Here is a 17,498-nt window from a genome sequence, read left to right as displayed (position 1 = left end):
GTTTCGGTGCAAGCTCAGGGAGCGATTTCTGCATTAACTTGCATCTGGACAGAGGACTGACATCAGCAGTGGTGGTGACTCTGGAATAATTATTCATACACTAAATATTTAGCCTGTGCCTATGTGTGGGCAGAACCTGGGCCTCGTTTCATATTCAAAAAAGTAGTTTTTGAATCCTTTTGTATTATTCAGGTGTCATTTTTTTAATTACTTGGTGGTTTATTTTTCTGTTAACGTGGTTTTCACTACAGATAGAGAAGAGCAGTTAGCTTTAGGTGAATGTGTCTCACCTTTGTTTCTCTTCCACTGTTTCCTCACTTCCAATAACTCTAAATTGCTCCTCTGGTCCATACTCCAGAAGCACTCCCAGCTCACTTTTGCGTTGTCCCTTTTTTTGCGTGACCATGAGCCCAGAAAGCAGTCCCTGCTAGCGCGGGTTTGTGGTGATGTCTCTCAGAAATCCTGTCACTGACAATAACTTTGTTGGATTTAGTTACTACATTTAACTTATTTATTCCTTGAACCTTGTCACCAAACCAACGTTCCTGGAAGTGATTTGGAAAAATGGAGCTGGACATGCAGCTTGGCAGTGCAACCCTTCCACAGCCTGCTCTTCCTCCTGGAGGCTATGTGCCTTCCTCTCCTTTGTGCCTCAGGTTTGGCTTTGGCAGTTGAAGCTGGGTAGAGGCATGTGTGTCCTCCAGGTTACTAACCTTACTGGTACTTCACGGCTCGCTCTCTTTATTGATTCCAATTTTGGTTTTGCTCCTAAGTGCTCAGCATCATGAAATCCCGTCAGGGCTGGCAGTTTGCTGGCTGAGGCTGTGATGCCATCAGTACTGTCTCTGTCCCTTTTGCCAGCTTTCTGTCCTGTCACGTTGTCATCCTGAGTCCTTAGAGTACTCCAGAGGCCTTTTCTAGGCTTTCAGATTTACTTGGGAGCCCCCTAACTTCCCATTTTTCCTCTCCATCCCCTTCCCATGTGTGTTGTGTGTGTTGAGGATCTCAGCCTTCCCACATCTCCACAAGCTCTAGCTGCCTGCACCTGTGTTTCTGCAAGGAAATGGTGGATTCCTTGGCACCACATGGCTTTGAATCTAGACCAGTGCATTTCTGGAAGACGTATTTTCACCTAATGTAAATGGTTTGGCTAAATATAAGAGCAACTGGGTGGAGCTCTGCATCCTGCAGCCCTACGACTCTGTCTTCCAGGAGATTGGGTGATGGATGGAGATATGGTTCTTCTGACCCTAGAAAACCCATGGACAGCAGCTTTCAGGTAGCTTTCTTGCAGTAATCCTTAGAAACTCAGTGGAATTATTATTGCAGTGGTGCAGTGGTCTAAAAAAAGTGCACCTAATGCAGAGGTGCAGTGGTCTAAAAAAATTAAAACTATGATCATAGGCTTATTTAACATTATACCTTCTGTGTTATTTTCTTTTGTGTGTGCTGACTAGAACCAAGCACAGGCTTCATAACAAATAATTTATTTGTCAAACGTGTGCTCCTCTTCTGCTCGTGGAATATCCATGAGCGAGAGCATCGTTTTCTCAAATGTATTTGTTATCTCAAATGCTCCAGCAGTTCCTTTAGAAGAATAACAGAAGGGCTTGGCTGCAAATGGTTTCTGTTGTTTAGCTGTAGTTGGTCAAATAAAGCCCCCGGTATTGATCGCATTACCCGCCTGTTGCGCCAGTAACACACTGGTTGTGCAAATAGGTGTGTGTGTGTGTGTGAATGCAACAGCTGGGTTTCCTCAGTGCATCCGTGGGCAACTCTGGATGTGGGTTTTCTGCAAGCGTTCACACCGCTGAGATGCGATCACTCAACTAACTGCAGAGGGGGTGTGAACATAGCTGAGGCAAAGCCATTAAAAATTCAAATGAGCGTTCAATGAGCAAAGGACATTTTTCACCCTCTGTGACTAGCTCCGGTGTGACCTTCATGTGGTGCTATGTTCTATTTCAGTGAATGCAGCCGCACAGGGACAGAGCAGGAATCAAAGTGATCTGGAGAAGGGCATGAGTTGGAGCCAGTCTGGCGTTTTCTTGCCCAGGTGCTGTTATCCATGAGATCAGGGTTGTTTACTCCAGAAGCATAGCTGAAGTGAAAGAGGGTAATAGAGGGAAGAGACAGCAAACTGTCAGTGAAGCTCTGTCGGACCATTCCCCTCAACCAACCTGACCATAAAACCATATTTATTATTAATATTTTCTACATCTGCGGACGTCGTTACCTTTGGCTGTCACTTAGGGAGCACTGCTATCTCATAAAGATTTTTTAAAAAATGTTTGGTTAGGAAAAATCTGCATTTCACAGAAGGGAACGGGCATTTTTCCTGGAGGAGGCTGATCCTCACAGAAACATGGGGAAAATTCTTCAATGGCCTTACATTAGGAGACTGGCTGTTAGTGCTTCTCATCGTTTTTTTTTTGGTGTTGACACCTTTATATGGAGCATCCCTGCTATAAATCACAGCTGGATGCTGGTCAGGTCATCAAAGGATCTATTCTGATACAGCATTCATTTTTAACTGTTTAATATTCTGCATCTCTTTTAATGTAAGATCCAAAGTACTCTGTGGTGCTCTGTAGGAAAAGGGATGTTTTATGGAAATAAACTGTGTTGTGTAAGTGCTGAGGGATGAATGAACTTGCTGTCTCCCAAGTGTAACACTGCTGAGAGGGACACGAAGTAGACATCTAAACTGCAGTGGGAATAGGCAATTGATAATGGAGGTAATAGTGACCAAGCGTGTAGAAGTGAATAGACGGAAGAATTTCTTCCAAAGTACCCAAATCAGGCACAGTTATAAATTAGAATTGTAAAGCAGATTGAAATGGGAAGACAAAAATGAGGAAAATCTGATGTTCTGCAATAATTAAGAATGGAGATGTATTCTTCAAAACGTCTGTGCTAACACTAGTTACGCGCCTGAAGAACATGATAGCTGGGACTGCGGGTGTGTGTGACGTTATAGAAAAGTATGAGTGGGTTGGTAGAGAGCAGAGTGCTTCCTTCTAAATTCAAAGGGTTTTTTTCTTAACGGAAAAAAATTCAATTTGATTGTAAATTGGCTCAGCAATTCCAACAGCTGCAATTTGTTGGACTGTTGATTTGAAGTTTTCCATTCAAAAATAAAATTAAAAAAGAATACATGTTTTAAGATTTCCCCTTCATATATTATTCTTAGAAACTTCTATAGACAGATGTTTCCAGTCACGTGCATGGATTGTAAAATCTTGAAATCACAGAGTGTAAGTTATTATTTGGAATCAATGCACCTTCTTGTCTTTTAGCTTTTTATAAAGCCTTGAAAAAGACTTGGCACTTACAGAGCTCAGCTATTGTTTCCATTCCTGAAAACTAAAAATAATATTATGGAACCACAGAAAAGCTAACTTTAAACAAAAGATGTTGGATTTAACTAGATTATTGTTCCTGTTTTGTAATCCTTACTCAGATCCTTTCATGCCTCGAGTCAGTGGGGTTTTCTCATGAGTGAAAGCACATTTGTACCATGATTTCTGTGTTGCAATCCAGGCAATTGCAGCACAAATAGGTAAAGATTTGGCTGGGCTTTCAGGTGAGCTGGGGTTCCTTCCCTCAGCAGAGGGTGTGCTATCATCTGTTTTGTATAGTGATGCTCAGGAAAATGTAATTTTTCTTCCCTTTGAAAATGAGCTAGAAGGGATGGTTTGGCTTTATTCTGGTTTTGATGTTTGTTTCAGTTTTGTTCTAATATTGTCAAAATGCCTGGATGATTCTGGATGTCCTCAGGATTTCTAAAGCTGAACATCTCTTTCAATTTTTGAAACTTGCTATGTGCCAGAGGATGGACCCATCTCTTGGAAAGGTACCACGTCTTCCTCCTTCACTGAGTCCAAACTTAAAGGTGAGAATAACTGAACAATCATTTACGCTTATCCTAATTCCTTAGCCTGTAAAAGGGGCCCAAATAATTTTTTTTTTTTTTTTTTACCTGGGACAAGGCTGTACAAATCCAATGGGCAAAGGGATCTTCAAAACTGAAGGTGGACTCCAACCTGCAGTATGGCAGACAGAAACCCAAATACCTATAACATGAAATATTCTTTTATTTTTTTTCCTCTTTCTGCAGTACGTAGGAAGAAGATAGACTGGGGATCAGGGAGCTGAACCAGGCAAAAGGCATTTCCTAGGCTGTTAGCAGTTTGTGCAAAGGGAAATGAAGGGAATGAGCCTCCAGGGAGAATCAGGCACACCTCACTGAACCACGGTGAAGTGCTATGAAGGGGGAGAATACGAATACAGCGGTAGGAACTTTGAAAAATGTTCTTATTCACAGACTGACAACTGCAGTCTGGATCCAAAGGTAACCTTATTGAGTCATGCGTAAGACTTACCTGTCAGGGAAGTGAGGCCAGATCAAGCCAAATAGGATTCAATGGAAACAGGGCTATGATTTGATAGGAAAAAGCAAGTCAGGTCGACATTTGCATTCTGATTAAAAAAAAATAAAACTCCATGTTCATTCAGTGTAAGCTTTTTGACTGTCCTAAAAGTTACACAAAACTCAATGTGCTTTGTGACCTGGGATACCTTTAAGAATGCCTAAATGATGCAGGGTATCAAGTCTTGTTTTGAACTGTTTTTAGGAGTCCAAGTCCATCTGGATGTCAGTAGGATTTGGTGGCTGTGTCACTTTGAACACATTGCTAAATTTTCTGGGTGTGTTTATTCTGAAAATATTTTAGAATAAACTGGGTCTGATTCAGAAACTGCTTGTTCAGGAACCTGGCTCCAGAGACTTCTTGGCTGTCCATTCTCTCTGGAGTGTCCTTGGAAGATAAGCATATTGGGTACCTTTCAAAACATCAGTATCTTTAAAGCAAAGCTCAAACAGAGTAAATATCATGGTAAATATCATTGATATTTATGGCAACAGGCTGATCTCTCTAAGTTTCTGTGCAGACTTAAAGGTTCTTTTGTATATTGTATCCTTTGAAATGTGTTTTCCCCACCTGCTATTCCAGACCAATGAATGCACGTGGTCTTTGTGCAACGCTCTCCCAGTGGCAGTTTCACAGTTAGAGACCCTTGGCCACACCGCCAGGCGCTCATTTGTTCACTCACAACTTCCCAACAAAGTCCTTGGGCTCCTGCTGGGGGAAGGACCCTGGGCTTTGACCCTATCGCACTGACCAGGACCGAGCCAAAAATCAGCAGCCTTGAGCTGCACGGGTGAAAAAAACCCCAGCGGTTCCTACAGCGCTTTGCAAAGTGGTTGGATGGTAATGATGCCGAAAAAAAGTCTGTTGTCAGTAGTTGGTACCTTGCCAGATGCGCTTTGTATAGTAAAAGAATCATCTGGGTGGCATCTGTCTAATGTTAAAAACTGATCTGGGTTGCTCTGATGTGTCAAGCAAACTGGTTGTGTGTAGAAATGGAGACTTTGGTCAAAAATGGTGCAAGAAACAATTTACCCGCGAGAAGTCACTCAAGGTTTACAACAGCTGTAGAAACCTTCCCTGAAGAGCCAGCTGGTCCATGGAGCATCAAAACACGTGGGCTGATGACGTGTCTCCAAAAGCAACATTTCTGTCGGAAGGCAGCACGTTTCACCAGAAGTGTGCAAAATGCAGCAGAGACGACATCCTCGTCTCACATCACTGTCACCGTTGCGTATCAGCACAGCCCCGTGTCACAGCGCGGAGGGAGCTCCAGGGTGGCATTCAATTTAAGCTTCACATCTATTGGCTTTCTTCTCAGCCCCTTGTGAGCATCATTTGCTTCAGATACCAGATCCACTAATGATTTTTTTTTCCCTCCCCCTTGCTCACACTTTAATTGCAGGGTATATGTTATACCCTTAGGAACAGCTATTGCCACCTGTATTATTATTTATGCTGTGAAAACGAAGCTTGTGGCAATGTATTTATTAACACTGTGCCCTGGAATCACATGAGTTAACAGCTTAATCCTCTGATTGTAAACACTTTTCTTGATATGTTCAAGCACCATCCATGTTTTTTAACTTCACGTGGGGAAACTGGGAGCACGAGCAGGTTATAAATTTTCAGAAAATCTATTCTTTACAAAAAATCACATAATGAAAAAGTGATTTATCCATCTAATAGCACCTGCCTTACAGAGGATAATGCCTTTTGCAAAGGAAAGAGTTAAACAAAACATTTATGCAGTATAAACTTTGCTCCTTAGCATTAAAATGCACTTTATTCATACTGTAGATTTCTCTTCCAGCCACGGCTATTGTTTGTCACTAACAGCTAGCTTTTGTGAAGTTAATAAATGTGCATAATAAGGACATAAAGGTATGGAGAAGTAATACTGTAATCCTTTTGTTTGGATAATCAGTCTAATGTATGCAAATTAAACCTTATTAGTACTAGGGTTTTGTGTCTGCTTATCAAAATGTGCCATTTTCATGAAAATTGGAAGTCCATTATATAAAGTTATTATTAACAATCATTTAGGAATTATATACGGTATGCAAATTAAAGTTGATTACAACTAATTAAGGGCTTTCTTTGTTATTTGACCTTGTCTGCTTTTTATGTAAATATGTTTCTTTTGGTCTGGCATATTTTTAGACTCAGAAAAGTATATTAAGACAAGTTACATTATGTATTTTTAATATATTTTTGTATTGCATAAAAAGCCCCTTGCTATTGTTTAAGAGCCCAGTTTCACGCCGGGCTGTTCTGTGTGATGATATGCAGACACGCGTGCCTTGCAGCTTTAGGACGGCTCTGCGAGATGGACCGGCAGTGGAATTGCAGTAACACACTTCCAAGGCCCTCCAACGGTTTAAGGAAAAATGATCAAAAAAAAAAAAAAAAAAGAAAAATCCCTTGTAAAATATAAACAGCCTTCATGCCAGAGTAGCCTTTGTTCCACCACTTATTGAACTGGATAAGCCTCAGTTTAGAGACTCCAGACACAGCTAAGTAATAAATGATTGGTCCCTACTTGCAAGGTACATTGCGGAACTTAATCGCTTGCTCTCATCCCCGGGACAGCTGATCTCAGGATAAAAGACTTTTAACACAGACAACACAGCGAGCTCAGGAACAGCAGCCTCCGGAAAGATTTGTATACCTGTCAAAACCCAAGAAGGTTAGGCATTACGTGAAATGAAAAAAATCTCCTGAAGAAAACTTGGGTGAGTTGGATAATATTTCTATTAAAAACAACAGCAGCATGTAATACAATTTTGATGTGTTTTATACGTAGAGAAGGAACCTGCCATGTAAGCCAGTCACCGGTGTGAAGATGGGAGATGGCATATTTTGCAGTGTGTCAGAAAGAGATGTGTAATCAATAACTACACACCTTGAGTTTTCCAGTCGGAATAAAACATGCAAGAGCAAGAAAGACTAGGAATGAAAAGGTTGAGACACGAAGGGTATAAGGTATATAAGGAAAATATTAGAAATGTGTATAAAACTTGTCATCACTTATTCATTGAGTCTGAAAAACTATCTGAGGAAAGATAAATCTTGGCATTTGGTGGGATTTCTGCAGCTTTTCTCACCTCTTTTGCACAAGAAGGTGGGCATAGGGGGACAGAAAAAAACTTCTGTGTGGGCAAGGTTATGTATTTAAGCATGAAATGGGGAATACAACCCAGTTCATATTCTTTCCTTTCTGCATTCCCAGTGTTTTGCGTTTCCTGTCAGGCAATCACAGAGCATCCTTGGCTGGCCATTTGGGCTCCCCGGATCTGTCCCCTCTTGCCTATGGGAAGGTGTCCCACTGCTATCCCCCCCAGGCAGCACCGGTGCCTGACTAAGCAAGGGCTGGCCTTCTGAATGCTTGGAGAGGGGTGCTGTGGGAGTGTGGGTGTTCAGATCTGACTGGGAAAGGCAGGCATGCTGGGGTCAGACTGGGACAGGGAGTATATATTGCACCCTGAAAAGGAATGGTGACAGTCTAGTGTAGGTGTCTCTGCTCTCCCTCCTCATTCCTCTTTGGAGCTGCTTGAGGCACAGAAAATGCCATCTTTTCACTGCTGAAGGCCAATTCAGAAAGCTCTTACTTTGTCCCTTGCAAAAGCAGAGCCTCCTGGCTGGGTGTCCAAATCCCTAGGAATTTATCCTGTAGCCTCCGCAGCCTGCCAAAACCCAGGGAGCTTCAAAGGCTGGGTCTTGAATATCCACTAGAAACCACTGGATGGGGAGTTACAAACTGACAATTACAGGCATGACTTATTCAGCAACTATTTGAGAAGGTATTTGAACAATTGGAGAAGTTGGTGATTTGTTCCCTCACAGTGGGACCACAAGGTGCAATTCAGCCGGTGACTTATTACGATGAATTGTCGAGGGCTATAGCAGGGACATTTTGCTCAATGCTCTGCTACTGGTGGGAGCTGAAAAAATGGAAAATCAGAACAGGCAAAACACACCTCTGCCACACGGGGCATTGTCCGATCTCGGTCACCCTCCCTTTGCAGCCGGCAAAGTGATGCTGAGGGCAGGAATGGAGCCGCCCCAGCCGCGGAGAGGTGTGACCCATGCATATGGGTTTATGGCAGGGATGAGCAGCCGAGCTGGGGCAGGGTGAGAGCCCGTTCCCCTGGGAGGCAGGTGACCGAGGGCCCAGCCAATGCTCCTGCTGAATGGGCGGCACCAAGATGACGTGACAAAAAAAAAAGTTTTTATTTCAAAAATTTTTTCTGGTGAAGAAAATCTAAAAGAGACATAATTTCCTCTCTTCCAGCTAATAAATCGTGACCGTTTTCCACCTCAGTGTTGGGAACTCAAGGCACTTAAAAGGTGGAAAGCAAAGCTAAGAAGGGGTCTCAAATTATTTTCTCTAACAGAATAAGGATGAAACCCTGATGCCATCAAAGGTAATAATTCAGGATTTCCCTCAGGGAGGTGCAAGTCATTGTCGTGTTTTTAAAATAGTTGCAATTTTCTGTCTCTAAATAGCACAGACTACAAAATGTATTGCAAGGGGAATATAAAAATAGTCAAACTCTTCAAATCTTTTAATTCAATGAGAATGTAATATGCAATTAAAATTAATTATCTCATAATCGAACTGTAGACACTGATTATTGCATCATTTTCATAAGAGACATGCATCTTAACTTGCATAATTTCTGGTATCACTGCAGAGTTAGCTCAGGAAAGAATCTGGGCCCAAATGTATTCATGCCTTAGCGCTCAGAGCAGAGCAGTCATGGCTGGATCTGGTTTTTGCTCCACAGAGTGCTTTGCGAGACAGAGCCTCTACCCTTGCCCTTGGTGAGCAATTAATTCACTCCTCCCCGGCATCTCCTAATAAGTTCTGCTGCCCCTTTTTTTGTTCCTGTTAGCCATCACCTTCCCTCCAGCTCCTGAGTTGCTCCACCTGAGCCCCTTCTGCCTTCTTGTGGCTTTTCTTTTTTTAATTTAACCTTAGAGCTCTCTGTTCTTTGTCTCAGAGGAGGGAGCAGGAAGATCCTGTATTTCGCCTTGCTCCAGCCAGCCCTGCAGGCAGAGGGCAGAGCTGGGGCTGGGGCAGGACCTGCCACTGCCCACCGCTGCAGAGGAGAGCAGGGTGAGAGCAGATGTACCCTGGCTGGCAGGTTGAGAGAAGCTTCTGTGGGTGAGATTCCTCACTCTTAAGTTTAGTCCCCCAGGACATCAGTGTTGAGGCCAGATGAGTTACCCAGGCCTCTCTCCTGGTGACACGTGTGAGATGCTCTCTGGGATTAGTCGCCCCATCCCAGGTTGGTACATGAGATGGGTGGGATGAATCACCTCTGAAAGCTACCGTCTGTGTTGCCAGTTACTGAGGGAGCTGAGGCAATGTCTGGCTTTTAAGCGCTCACAGTTTGGTGAGATGAATCCTATCTTCTGAGAAAAGGTGATGGCCGAGACTTGCTTCATTTAGCATCTCTGCTCTGCATGCTTCTGAGTTAGGTAACATGGATATCTTGATTACGTGAGAGGAGTTGTTGAGCCTCTCATGTCTTTCGTTCCCAGCCAGGCTTAAATGCCTACTCTTCTTAGAGTGATGACAATTTTGGAAGAGCAACAGTCTCTTTGGTCACCACCACCTCACAGCAGTGGTTGTCACCATAAATGTCCCTAGGCTAGCTATCCTGAACTAGTGAGATTTGTAGAATCACATTGACTTGATCCATTTCAGTTCTGTCTTCCACACATCATCACTTGCTGTTCTGACTCTGGGTCCTAACATAAGAGGCATTCCTGTTTGTAACCTTTTTGATAAATATAATGTCAGCTGGTAGCTACAGGTGTTTCTTCGGTGTCATAATTTAATAGTGCTAAATATGGAGCAGGGCTTGGTTCTTCTGCCTATTTGCAGTATGGACTTGTGGTTGGACCCTGAGTGGCCCAGAGCGTTGAGGTGGATCTGGCTGTACCTTCACCTTACGGTGAATTCTTCAAAGAGAAGCAAAAGAACTTTAAACTCCAGATTCTATTATAATATTCAAGTATTGTAAGTAACTTAAAGAAACAGAGGAACATAAAATGAATGGGAAAGACAGACTAGAAATAAAATAGTTTTGCAAAGTAATCTCCCATTTTCCACAATATCCTTGCAGGTGAGACCTTGCTTTCGGGCCTCGTTTCAGCCACCTCAGTGGCTTCATGGGTTGCAGCAACCTTTCAGAGCCCTCTTAAGGCTCTTATTCCCTTAATTTTCTCTCCCCTGCTGGGTCCTGGCTGGGTCCTGGCTATACATACATCTTTTGTAAGATCTTTTAAAGCACCATTATGATGCCTTTGAACAGAGTCCCAACAGCCCCCAGGGGTGCTGATAAAAGAGGCTGGGAATGTCTTGTCCTGGTTATGCCCTGCTATGCCCTGCCTTCATGATTCTGAGTTTCCTCAATTGTTTATCCTGTTCATGTGCCATGCAAGTTCTCTAAGGGTGTGGGTTTTTTTTGGGTGTTTTTTTTTTTTTTTTGGTAGGATTGAGATGCCATTCTCCTTTTGGACATTCCTGTCCCTCTCTCTGGAATTTGCTCCACTGTGCTTTCAGCAGATGCTCTTAAGCAGGTTCCTTCCTCTCTTCATTTCTTTAAATTTGTGTTTCATTTGAAAATGATTCACTTGTGATTTAGAATTGTGTTTGGAGTCTCAAGATGGGGTTCAAGTAAGCCAACCCTGTTTGGTCATAAGCATGGAGCTTCTAGTTGTTTTCAGCAGAGACTGTTTTCCATAAACAAACAAAAGCCTTTTATTTTTTTTCCAGCATGTGGGCTGTAGGTAAAACACTCTTATCTGTTTGGATGTAGATCAATACATTCAGTTTTCTTTCTTGTCCATGGCTCATGATGTGAGCTCTGATTTTGATTACATTATTTTAATAGCCCTGGACTATTTTCCTTGAAGGTACCCAGGAACAGCCTAATTTTACTCTTAACACATTGATACCACAAGGCTCAGACTTTGTGACTTCTCCAGTTTCTCAGACTCTGTTAACGACTGCATCCCACGTTGGCTGAAGTCTCGATGTGGCTGGATGGCTGGTTTTTCACCCTTTCCAAACATCCTTCTTCTCATCTCATCTTTCAGAATATGTCTGCCGAAAATGTCCTTTTTTCTTGGCTTCTGTAACTCGTTCTGTGCAGGTTTTTTTTATGACCTCCACTTGCTGGATCTCTTTGGCCTCTGCTGACCTTTGAGAGTCATGTGGATAAGGGCAGTACAGAAGTGCTCTGTCTTGTTTCCCTCTTACTAGGTGGCAGGACCCTCCTCCTTCCCATCACTGTAGGGCTTGAGTGCTTCTTCCCTGTGTCTTGGATCTACATTTGCCATTCACTGCTGCACTGGATGAACATCTGGGGAAGCCTTGCTAGGTGCAGTAGGAATCTTTAAGTAATAACATATATATATAAAAATAAATCAGAGAAGTGGGTTTGCACATTATTCATCCTGATAGATATAACTATGAAATTGCTTTACAACTTTGGACACAGTTGGAGCTTTATAATAGGCTGTCAGTGAAGCAGCACCTGTGACCTTAATGCCTGGGTCTATTTTCCTGATTTTAGCTATAAATTCCATTTTACAATGCTAGAAGGATAGTCCTGGGTCTGTGGTGAGGTGTGAGTGTTTAATTCCCTCTGCCTTTCTCCCTTCCACCACAGCCTCAGGTTTCTCCAGGCCATCTCAGTTCCACAAAACACTCTGATTTTTGCTTTCATATGGATGAGGGTTTCAAATTTGTCCACATTTTCTTAACTGTACTTACCCTAGGCATATTTGTGTCCCCGTTAGACGTAGAAATAGTTTTGTAGTTCAACTTTTTCAAAGAAAACAACTGTCAAATTATTCTTCAGAGGAAAGGAAGGAAAGAAGGAGAAGTGGGTGGAGTGTAAGTAACAATTACTGTAGGCTGATAATATTTAAAGATTCATAGAGAGATGTATTTCATGGGCCATACGTGTATGTAACAAATTCGCCTACTCTGTAATCCTTCTCTTTATTGACAACACAACAATCAGCTCTTTCCAGAATGATAAACTGCAGAATGTTTTTCTTCTGCAAATGCTGCATTTGAGTTCAAGTAACTAATGTGAAGCATTATTACTGGAGAAAGCTGGCAAGCCTACTGAGCAGGTTAGTGATTTAGACATAAATCCCTCACTGAAGGAACCTTCAGTGACTGCTTTCTTTTTGAGTCCTAGGTCTTGATTTTCAAATTGAAGGAGAGCACAGCCCCAGGGGACTGCAACTCCAAAAATTGCGCAGAATTTGTAGAAATTTGGCATTCACTTGTATACTGAAATATGGGAAAAGGAAATGTAATTTGGGAACCTCTTCCACAGCCCTCGACCCCAGCTACCAAGAAGATGAGGAAAGCAAGTCAAACAAGTCGTTCATGCAGGAGGCATAGCTGCGTTATGTAACCTAAAACTACTCAAATATATTTTCGAAGTGAGAAGCACCCTAAACCTTGAAGTGAAACTGCCTTCTATTTCTTCAAACACAGGAGCCCATACCCATAATTTGTTTTCACATTTAAATTGAAAAATATTTTTGGCAAAGGGAAGCAAGGAGGAGAATCTAGCCATAGAGAAAGAAGAATACATTTTCTCTTTCCTTCATCTAAAATGATTTTTTAATCCAGGACTATAGTGGTGGGCTAATAATAGAAAGCAGTTATGAAATGCAGTACCTTTCCCCAGCAGATTCTGGTGGCACAGCGTAGTCTAACTTTTGAAGATGAGTCTGCTGTTCCGATAGATCCTGGGCTCTGGTTACTTATCCAGCACAAACACCTTTTAAACAGCTTGAAGCGATGAAAGAAAAATTTTGGGCAAAGCCAGAAGTGTAAGCCTGTGTTTCCTTCCCTGGGGCCTGAAGCAGTGCCCAGTCCTATTACCTGTGGAAAATGCTCACCTAGCCCAGCATTTAAACTCATGGCTCTGGAGCTGCTCAGGTCCCATCCCATACTCTTCTCCCTCTGTGCTTTTCAGATATCAAAGATTCTGTGTCGTTATCTATACCTGTATCCTGGCATCTGACCTTTTGGCTGGGAGGATGCAAACTGTGGAAAAGGGGTTTCAGGCACAGGGCTGAGGTGGCTAGTCTGGGACAGCATCTCCTCCTCGGGATGCAAACCTCGCGGGAAACACTGGTGTCCTCCAGCGCCTCTCAGCTGGGCACCCTGCATGCTAGTTAGGGATACAGGGACCCTGAGGTAGCTGTAATTTAAACCAGAGCTGCTCAGGACAGACGGTGAAAGCTATGTGAGTGGCGTCCTGCTGTAATCCTTTCAGCCTCTTGCACTGAGCATATCCCTGCAACGGAGGGAATCTGGCTCACTAGCTTCTCATCTTTTAGAAGAAAAAAAAAATAGAGAAATATTTCTATTTTTTTTTGTGCCTGTTTTTTCCTCACTTTGACATTTCCTGCATATATTGGGTTTTGCATTTTCCCTTTTCCTTGTATTTCAAAGACCCTTAATAAAGAAAAGACATGAACACAAAATTGCTATTCAAATTCGATTGTCTCATATTATGTCTAGAATGAAACAAAAATCTAGTGATCTGTGATTTTGTGTGGCGAAGGCAGCTCAGTGCTATTCAATCCAGTAGGAGAGATATAAAGAAAGAGTATTAAAAAAATACCAACTAGCAAAGAAAAGAAGAGGTAGGGAAAGTGTGATAAAGAACAGCTTAATACTTTAATGGTCTGAAGAGATTTTTCTACAAACCCATTACTAATACCTGGTATTCTTCTAAGCTCAGTTCTTACCATCACAAAACCATTAGCTCTTTGGTAGTCACAATCTTCCCTATATCTATATCATGTCTTTTCATTGCTTTTTATTTGTCTTTGTCTTCTTCTGCTTGACTGGTAACATGCAGCACCCTTGCGCTGTATACTTATTTCAAGACTGACTGCAACAGTTATAAATATCTCCTCAGCACTGAAGGAGGCAAATAAAAAAGCAATGAGCTTCAGTAGCCGGTGTTCTGAATTGCTGCAGACAAGAGAGTCTGTCAACGAAGCTTTGTGAAATAAAAATATTGCTGGCTGGTTTTTGTAACTTTAAAGTAGAAACCTTTGGTTATATTCATGATAACAGAGATAAAATTATGATTAGAATTGCTTGTTGTCTTGCACTTCGATGCAGTACTTGAATAGCCAGAATGGATGTTTTTCTATAGCAGCAGGACTGTGCTTGTTATCTCCTGAATATTTTGTCTTCAGGCATGATTTTGATGAAGATTTAGCAATAGGCTCTTAGCTCTGGGAGGGGGATTGGAGCATTTTGTGCTGCGCCTCCAAAGGGCAGAAGAGCCACTGGATTTGCTGTATTAGGACATACACTAGCATGTAAAGAATCACAGTGGCACTTTTTCTGCCAGCTGCTGTGGAAGATCTCATCCTTTCTTTGCAAAAGCAGCAACACAGTTTATTCCTCTGTGTTTTCAAGAAATAAACACTGTTTGAATTTGGTCTTCATGCATAAACACAATCTAAAATTAAAAGCTTAACAGAACCTTTTTTTCGCCTTTTAAATCTTGCTTCTTGCCAATTATTCACAGTGTTTGGTATGCTCTTTAAACTAAAAAAAAATAAAATTAAAGCTTCCTACAGTTACGTGAAGTCTGAGCACCTATTCCTTCAGTTCTGGGGTTTTCTGAGACCCACGCATCAGCTCATCTAGCGACATTCCTTGCACCACTGTCTTCAGCAGAGAAAGACAAGTGATGGCAAATAGATCAGATGACAGAGTTGTGTTCTAGATGTTTACTATGTCTTTTACAGTAGCATCTCCAGGAGCCCACCAAGGATTAAGACTTTTCAGGGCAAGACAACTGTCTGCCTAGGAATTTGTCAGAGTATCAGAACAGGATTATCCAAAACAGATATGTGATCACAGAAACAGGAGCTGCATGGTACTCAGCAGTCATAGCTTGCCGTGCACCGAGTCCTCGTCCAAGGGCTGTGTTTTGCAGGCCCCTCTGGCAAAGGTAGATTTTGCTGGGAATGTAGACAGAAATAAAGCAGTCACTTTGCAGAAGCTGACATAAAGCTCTTCATGTGCAAGGAGAAAAAATTTGGACTTGCTTTGGAGATGAGATGGTGGTCAGGTGGCAGTGCTGGCAGACTGAAGGTAAGAATTAATCGTGAGGTTAGAGACCAGGAGCTACACAGAGGTATGAGCTACATGCTGAAGAACCATAAAGGTGAGGGCTAAAAACTTGTGGTCAATGAGTGAAGACAGATGGCAACAGATATTTCAAATTCTCAGTTGTAATGAGAATCCAAGAAAGGTCATGTTGCCACCAATGTCTTGAATGGGGCTGAGACTCCACATTGATGTTTTGTGAATGAAGGTTCTGGTTGTGTAATGGCTTAACACCAGCGCAGGTCAGAGTGACAAGTGAAATCTGGGCTATGGGGTGACTGCTGGGTCTGGGGAGGAGAGTGGGAGCTGCTGTTTCAACATTCTATGTGGGCGAGAGCTGAGAAGGGCACAAAGTCCTGGGCACTGGGCATGGCAGAGATGCCTGAGACAGGCAGAACCAGGCAGTGTCAGGAGCTCCAAGGAGGAGCTGGAGGGAAATCAGGTGGGGAGAGGTCCTACATGATCTTCTTCTGGGCTGACTTTAGGAGCTGCAGGTATTTTAATCTCAGTAGCAAAGAGCAGACCTAAGGATAAAGACTGAAGGAAGCTTAAGAGAGGAATGGTTTGCCCCCATGGGAGGGGGAACATTTAAATTGCCTGTTGCCTGCGATGTCTGATCATGCTAAGTAGCATCCTTCTAACTCTGTCAATACAAGGAGAACTTAGATATTGATCATTTAGGTGGTGTATGATGGATAATCTCATTCCTGTACAGTATTCCTTTTCCAAGCTGCTTTACTCAATTAAACTCTGCTCAGCAGAGACTATACAAATCTGCTGTAAAGTTCATGCCATGACCACATTTCCTATCAATTTCTCCACCGGAACGTATATTAATGGAAACATGGGGATATATTAATTGTACCATTTTGAATAAATGCAACCTTAGCAGAGTACATTTTTTTTTATTATTATTTAATAATTATGAGTTCAGGCTTTTCTTCATTTCCTGCTGTGAGCTTTTAAAAGTCACTGCAATGCTGAAACATAAATAGAGTACGTGATGTAACACTTTGCCTAGGCAAATATCATAGACATTTTTACCTCAGGAAAATGTAACGAAATTAAAAAAACTTGTTCAGCTCATTTGAAATTTTGCTCTGTTGAAACCAAGTAAGGGAAAACCCAAATCAAGATGAAACAATATTTACTTAAAAAATGAAACTAACATTTGCTAAGATTTGAGTAAGCAAAAAATGAGAAAAATCCACAGAGAGCATGAAAATAGTAAAGTTTTTTTTTTAATTTTGAAAATGTGGATGAGAAAATATCCAACCTGCTTAAGTTTTTCTCAGCCATTTCATGTGATATGTAACAAAGCCCAGGTGGGATGATGCTCGCATTCTCCCAGGCAGTGGAAAGTCAGAAATGGAGTCCAACGTGAGCCATGAGAACAAGGCGACCTAGTACTGTCTGGAACAGATGGATTATCATCTTTTACTCTCTCATCACTTGGCCATCGAACTCTTGTATTCTCTCCCTTCCCCCTCTCCTGTTTGGCTCCTTCCTATTTCCTCATCTTTAGATTTTTTCTTTTCTTCTTTGTCTTCCTTTCTTAGCCACTTGCCTTGTTCTGACAGTATGATTACTTAATACTTACCTGCCAAATTAACTGACTTATTTTACCAACGAGTGGATATACCATTCCCTGACACTTGGTATTTGACAGTCCCACAATCTTTTCTATGTCCATGAGGTACATGCTGTAACAGGAAAATTCCAGTAAATATGGCGGGCTTTTTCTACAACACGCTACTGTTACACACCAGCATGAACCAGTGTGTGTGTTAGTTTGCCCTCTCTGACTTTATAAGGCAATAAAACGTGAATAATTAAAAAAATCTTTTACAACCCACTCATCCTCTCTCCTTTATTCCAAAAAT

This window comes from Numenius arquata, chromosome 1 (genome assembly GCF_964106895.1).
Source record: "Numenius arquata chromosome 1, bNumArq3.hap1.1, whole genome shotgun sequence".
Classification (NCBI taxonomy): Eukaryota; Metazoa; Chordata; class Aves; order Charadriiformes; family Scolopacidae; genus Numenius; species Numenius arquata.
This window is presented reverse-complemented; position numbering follows the sequence as displayed.